The sequence below is a fragment of the Peromyscus californicus genome, unplaced genomic scaffold (assembly GCF_007827085.1).
Source record: "Peromyscus californicus insignis strain IS unplaced genomic scaffold, ASM782708v3 Scaffold_5__1_contigs__length_169319896, whole genome shotgun sequence".
Classification (NCBI taxonomy): Eukaryota; Metazoa; Chordata; class Mammalia; order Rodentia; family Cricetidae; genus Peromyscus; species Peromyscus californicus.
The window spans coordinates 138495118-138502658 of NW_026294573.1; positions in this window are offsets into that span (position 1 = coordinate 138495118).

Here is a 7541-nt window from a genome sequence, read left to right on the forward strand (position 1 = left end):
TAATAGAAATGGATTAATTTAAGCTGTAAGAACAGTTAGCAAGAAGCCTGCCATGGCCATACAGTTTGTAACCAATATAAGTCTCTATGTTTACTTGATCGGGTTTGAGCGGCTTGGGACTGGCGGGTGAGAAAGATTTGTCCTGACTGTGGGCCAGGCAGGAAAACTCTAGCAACAGTGTTAAGCTAACTTTATTTGGAATATACAATATAGGACAATGACGTTATAACTAAATGCAATAGGTTCACCTCTTTGTGAGTGCAGTCAAACCAAGCACTGCTGAAGGGCAAAAAAAAAAAAAAAAAAAAAAAAAAAAAGGAGGAAAATGCATTCTTTGTAGCGAGGATAGCATGGGATTATTTTCGTGGAGATTTATTTTCCTCAGGGAGCCTGTACATATTCATGTAGAGGTTGACTCATTTCTGAGCATGCCCAGTTAAAAAGTACATTCCTGAGCATGCTCAGTTGAGTGACAGGAATGTCCCGGTTATGTGAACTTTCCCTGGGGAGTTGAACAAGCATCTATTCATAGGTAAGACAAAAACAGCAGACCAAAGATAATTTTTCCCAAATCTAGGTTAGCAAATCATAGTTTCATTGGGATTATTTACAGGGGCAATGAGTGGAGGATTACTCATGAGCATGAGCAATATAAGAGTGTTATTACCAGTGGGAGAAGCTCTCCCAAACTGATGTCAATTTACATACCCTAAGGAAGTGGGAGTGTATCTTGTGAGACCCTCTTCTCTTCCTGACCGAACATTATGGAGTCCAATATTGTGTGGGTATCATTCAGGTAATTATAGCTGCTGAGAACTCAAGAAATCATGTGCAGAGGAAATCACTCACTCCTTCCTCTGACTCTTCCTTTCTACTAGCCCTTACATAACATTCCTTGAGCAGTAGAAAGGGGGATATAGATATTCCATTTAGTTCTAAGCATTCAACAGTTAGATTCTCAGGAACTTAACTGGGTATGAGTATCCATAGTTACCACTGCCCATTGTAAAAAGAAGCTTCCCTGACCAAGGCTGATAACAGTAAGTACCTATTGGTATAAATATTAATACTTAGAAGTTTCACAATTTGACAGGCACACTATATCCATTCAGTAAAACAACAGGAGTAACTTCTCCACTGTGGCTGTGATGTCTATCCCCAGCCATGGGCTTATAATGGGGGTGTCTGTACCAGATGAGAATTCCCTCCTATGGAGCTAGCCTTAAATCCAGTCAGAAAAATGGTTGTTTGCATCCATAACAGATGTGACACAATTGCAACCATGAAAATATCTTTTCTGGGATATTGAAACTGAAATATGCAGGGTTTGAGGTCAAATAGCAACACTGGTCACCATTCTCTTCCAGCAGGATGCATCACACCTTCTAGCACTAAGAAATCTAACCAACAGGGAGGAAGAGTCTATCTTAGCTTTCAAGGATGTCTCCTTCTTTCAGGTAAATCAAGGAAAATACTCCCCATCTCAGAGACACATTCTCTTAACCAGACTGAAATAGATACTCCTGGGCAAAGATGGGGTGCGGACCTATATAGTCCAATTGGCTGGATTTAGAATCTTCTATGGGCATATCTGTGAAGATGTTTCCAGAGAATTTTAACTAAGGAAGGAAGACCCACCCTCAATGAATGTGGGATCACCATTCCATGAGTTGGAGTCTTGGATTATATAAAAGACAAAGCAAGGAAGTATAAATGGAACAGCAGCATTCATCTCTCTGACACACCCTACCATCATGTTTTTCCTGTTCTTAAACTACATGCAAAAATAAAATTTCATTCTTAAAGTAGCCCTTGTCAGGTATTTTGTCAAGAGGCTCCTGACCATTTCCATAGTGACTGATGTTAAGGAAAGATAATTCTTCAGCACTTGGAGACTTGAAGTTACAACATAACAAAGAGGTTCAATTGGTACTGTCCCTGGAGACTCAATGTGCCATGAGAGTTCTCTTCATATTTTTAGGGAGGAAAGGAGAACAATTTTCAAATAAAATGCCATTTGAAGCCCTCAAAAAATATTAGGACACATATGCCTTGTAGTCATTCCTCAAAGTCCCAAATGTATAAATGTAATTGATTTGACTGTGGGAACAATCCTTATATCTGGTCATTAGTTTGGCAAAGAGCTATTTCAATGAGAAAGGACAAAGGCAATCTTTGAAAGTGCTGCCTCACAGACCCTGGCCAAGACAACAAATCATAGAGAATATTGTGACCGAAAAGGGAAGATGGAGATCAGTGTCTTCCTTCAGGATCACAAGGAAGAGAAAGTGGACACTACATGGGCTCAATGGTGATCCCCTAGAGATGTTTACATCAAAATCTTTTGGCTTCATAAATGTGACCTTGTTTGAGAAAAGGTCTTTCCAGATAGAATGAAGGATCTTGACATGGACTTCATCAAACTTCTCTAGCCTAAGTGGACTTTGGACTCATGATCCCCTTGCTTCTGACTCTCTGGAGCTAGGATTACAGACCAGTCCTTTGAGTGTGAGGGCCCACTGATACTCCCTAGTGTGGCTTTACTGAAGGTCAGAAAGTTTGAACTTGCTTTGCCCAGCAGGGCTGCATAATAGGATGATTTGGCCAAGGCGTGCTTAGTTACTAGGTGTTTTTTTTTTGTTTGTTTGTTTTGGTTTTTTGGTTTTTCGAGACAGGGTTTCTCTGTGTAGCTTTGCACCTTCCCTGGAACTCGCTTTGTAGACCAGGCTGGCCTCAAACTCACAGAGATCTGCCTGCCTCTGCCTCCCGAGTGCTGGGATTAAAGGCGTGCGTCACCACCGCCTGGCAACTAGGTGTTTTGAAGGGTCTACACGTGTTGGTACTTTATACCTTGACCTTTAAAGGGGGCCGTCTTTTGCCCCTCCCCTTGCTGCTGTATAAAAAGTCCATCATGAATAAACTCAAGGCTGCTGGGTATTAACCCAGGGCCCTCCAGAAGGTATCCTGTGTCTCTTTCTCTCCATCTACGTCTATATTTCTTCCTATTACTTCTCAATTCCTCACTCCTCTTTTTAAGGGACCATCGATAGGTCATGACTGAACCCCAACACTGGGCTTCAACATTTGAACTCTTCTAGAATCATGTTTTAGCCAAAAAGGAAAAAGCCCAACAACCTTAACAAAGTTTTTTTTTAAATAAGATTTATTAATTTTGTTTTGTGTATGGGTGTTTTGCCTGCATACATTCTTGTGCACCATGTGGGTGCTTAGTGCTCACAAAGGTCAGTAAAGAGCATCAGATTCCCTGGAACGGCAGTTATAAATGATTGTGAAGCACCATGTGGGAGCTGAGAATTGAACCTGGGTCCTCTGAAAGAACAACAAGTGCTCTCATTCACTGAGCTATCTCTCCAGCCCCTAAGTTTTAACTTTATTAAGAAATGAAATGCCAAACTACCTACTCCCTTTGAAATAAGTACTTGTGTAGAATCTCACACCACAGCCAGTATCAACATCGAGAATTGTAACCATGTGAACACACCATGTTTCACATGCATCTCCTCCACTGCTGCTTAAAAGATACAGGCAGTACTTTTTTCTTGTGTAGAAGGGAACTGAAGCTGAGAAGTAGCAGATAGTTATAAGACTCAGCAGGTCAACAGCTCTGGAGGGGGAAGTAGAAAGTCAAGTTCTTTCTGCATCAAAGTGGGCAATGTCAACTCATCCCACGCAGATTTCTATGTCTGTGCAAGAGCAAAGTAAACACTAGAAAGTTGCTTTGGCACAGCCATTGGAAAGGTCATTTTTGTGGCCAAAAAAAGTTTTCTTTCTACTAAAATAACCCAGATTTCTCTTCTCATGCTTTATTGAATGCACTTGCTCCATTGAAAGGGGGTATTTTCTTTATTTTATCTGTACCCACTAATGGTTCTATTATGTCAGGCTTATGGAAAAAATGACCTTTATCATGTCTTGTTGCATGCTTGTACATGCATGCCCCTGTGGAAGCATGTAAGTAGAAGATACACAACTGCAAATGGAGACAGCAACAGATTTTCAACATTTCTAATTTTGTAACTAACATGTTTGAATCTTTAAAAAGATGTTTGCTTCCCAACAGCTCATGGGAGGGGTTAACATAGGGAAGAATGAGAGGAATCCAACAACATGTATGTAAGAATAGGAAGCCCATACTAAAAATTTACTTAAATCAAACAAAAATGATGCTACTGTTTTTTAAAAGGCCATGGATGGAAGTAATGGAAATAAAGTTCAGTAACAGAGAGCTTAGCTTGCCCAGGGTGGATGAAGCTGTAAGACTGATCTGAAGAACCAGGGAAAATGAGAGAGAGAGAGAGAGAGAGAGAGAGAGAGAGAGAGAGAGAGAGAGAGAGAGAGAGAGAGAGAGAGGAGCGAGGGAGACTAGGCCTAAGTCATAAGTTGTAGACCAAGGATTTCTTGTGCTATCAAATCATCCAGTAAATTTATGATGAGAAGGTGCTGGATTTGCACCTTACACTAAGCGTGAAAATGATCAGCTCAAGGAGGCAAATAAGATTCAGTTTCAATGTATTCAATTAATAGTGCAGTTGTTTTGTGATAACTACAATCATCTCTCCATGTTTGTAGCGAGAATTGTAACCATATGAACACACCATGTGCTGTAGGATGTTCTGTATGGCAAATGTGTTGCTGACTAGTCAATAAATAAAACACTGATTGGCCATTGGCTAGGCAGGAAGTGTAGGCGGGACAAGGAGGAGAATAAAGCTGAGAAGTGGAAGGCTGAGTGAGAGAGACACTGACAGCTGCCGCCATGATGAGAAACAACATGTAAAGATACCGGTAAGCCACGAGCCATGTAGCAAGGTACAGATTAATGGAAATGGATTAATTTAAGCTGTAAGAACAGTTAACAAGAAGCCTGCCATGGCCATAAAGTTTGTAAGCAATGTAAGTCTCTGTGTTTGCTTGGTTGGGTCTGAGCGGCTGTGGGACTGGCAGGTGAGAGAGATTTGTCCTGACTGTGGGCCAGGCAGGAAAACTCTAGCAACAACCATGTTTCACATTCATCTCCTCCACTTCTGCTTAAAAGATAAAGGCAGTACTTTTTTCTTGTGTAGAGGGAACTGAAGCTGAGAAGTAGCAGATAGTTATAAGACTCAGTAGGTCAACAGCTCTGGAGGGGGGAAGTAGAAAGTCAAGTACAATCACCCCCCAGACACCAAAATCTACAGATACTCAAGCTCCTTGTAAAAGCATAGTATTTACATAAAACCTATGATTATTCTCCTGCAATACTGTAAATCATCTCTAGATTACCTAAGACAACGTGATATAAATTATTGTGTTGTTGAGGGAATAATCACAAGAAACGAGTTGGTGCATGTGCAGTATTGACACATCTTTCTCCAAATCTTTTCTGTCTGCACTTGCTTTCACATCCACAGATGATTATATTATATTCATGCCACAGAGAAACCATTGTCCCGAGACTACCTGACTCCTCACATCTGACAGTGGAGCTGAAGCAACTATCATGTTGTAAGTCCACAGTGGTTATTGGCAAAGGAAGGGGAGATTCAGGTGGGAGACAGACAACTTCAGCTTGTATTTCTTGTCTTCTCTTCTTCCATTCTTATGTATTTATCAAAATATGTTATTTTCAAGACATTCATTTTCAATCTGGCAAATGTTAAGCTTTATAGATTTTTTCAATGGTTGTAGTGTGGGGAAGAGGTCAAGGATTGCAGCTCATGATGACAGCCCTCTCTCTCCCCGACTCCCAGTTGCCTTGTTTCCCTTCCCACTTTCCTTTTGTTTTTAGTCAGTGAGGCCAATTATTGCAGACTGTGATTCCTCTCCTACTCTTAGCATTTCACATCTTAGCTCCACTATACTACCTACTTTGGTATTGCATGTTTTCTAAATTTCAATGTATAAAATCAAATGCCATTTTCATCCTGAGGGTTCTGTGAAGACATTCACCATGAAACTCCCAGAATAGTATCAGCATGTACTCAGCCCTTTGTCAAAACCAGATCTCATGATCCTTGTCCTTCATTACATAGGTGCCTATAAGAGAGATCTCATCCTCTATCCCTTATACAGAATCACTGGAGACAGAGACTCATAAAAGAAAAAGAAAACTGAAGCAGAAACTCCTGTCTTCCTCAGGAGTTGTTTTGAGTACTTGAGTTGAGCTAACTTACAATTTCTTCACCTTCTAAAAGTGAATGATTTCCTCAAAATTGTTACTACTTCTTCAGAAAATAACTCCCTGCTCCATTAAATAAAACAGTGTTTTGCTGGTTTAAATGATCATTCAAGAGTCAAGTCCTCCTCATTTTCTGATAGGTGATTTTGAGGTGACTTTGGACTCAGAGAAGCATGTCACAGGCCTCAGAGAAACACTTTCCTTGGATTAAATATTCACCTTTCCTGGAGACCACAGGTAGTTCACATTTAAGACAGAATTTCCTCTCTTAAATGAAGCATATGTTGTCAGTGATTAGAATTATATAAACTCAAGGCAGTTAAGGAGTCAGTGAGTAAGAAACTGATGAATTCATGCCAACTTAAGATACTGTGCAGGGCACAAGATTATATTCTTTTCTTCTATCTTGACAGACATCTTTGTCTCCAGTCTTGTTCCTTTATCCCAGGAGTCCTGGCTTTCAGCCTGAGAGCTACAGAGGTACACAACAAACTCAAATAAATTCATCAACTTTCTTCACAAATAAAATATTTGAGGTAAGAGGATTCATTTAGCTTAATTTATTGAAGCCAAAAAGACCTAACAGAGGCTATTGTGAGGACTCCATGACAGATGGCACATGGGGGAACACATGTAGAAGAGGGGTCATATCTCAAATCAGGATGCAACAGGAGGAGCAGGGGCCAGGAAGGCTCTTTTCATAGCTTTCTCAAGAAATCTACTAAGTGGTCAAACGAGAATTACTTCATCTCTGTCATAAGCATATCTCCAGTGATCAAAACACATTTCACTCAGCCCAATTTCTTAAAAGTTCCAACATCTTCCAATATTTTCACCCAGGATCCCAAGCTTCCAACATATAACCTCTGGTGGCAAGGACACCAAACTAAATAGTGGAGATGAGTTCGTCAACTTTAACCCAGAGGCCAATTTAAGTGTTCACTAAATACTCAGAGGGTACTTACTGTCAGGATAAGGAGTCTGTACACATGTGTCTGCCTGCTTTTCAAATTTCTGTGCTCTTAAGTAAAAACCTGAAATAATAGATACTTACTCTAGAGATGTCTGAGTTCTCAGTGGGCTGTAACAACCTCTAGATGCATTTCCAAATCCCAGTCCTGCAAAACAGGTCAACTAGTTGGTGGTTTGTGATAAAAGAAATAAGGAGAATCTGAAGACAGGTTTTAGTTCCAAAACTGTTGTATTTCCCAAATGAGGGAGCTCAGGCAAAATTGCTGACTTCTGAGCTATCTGGACTGATAAGCTATCAAGTGGCAGTTGGCAGGATTTCCATGTGATCTCCTGTTTTTGAGCAGAGCCTCTGTCACTCACGTGACTACATGAGTGAGTTGTTGTCTCGATA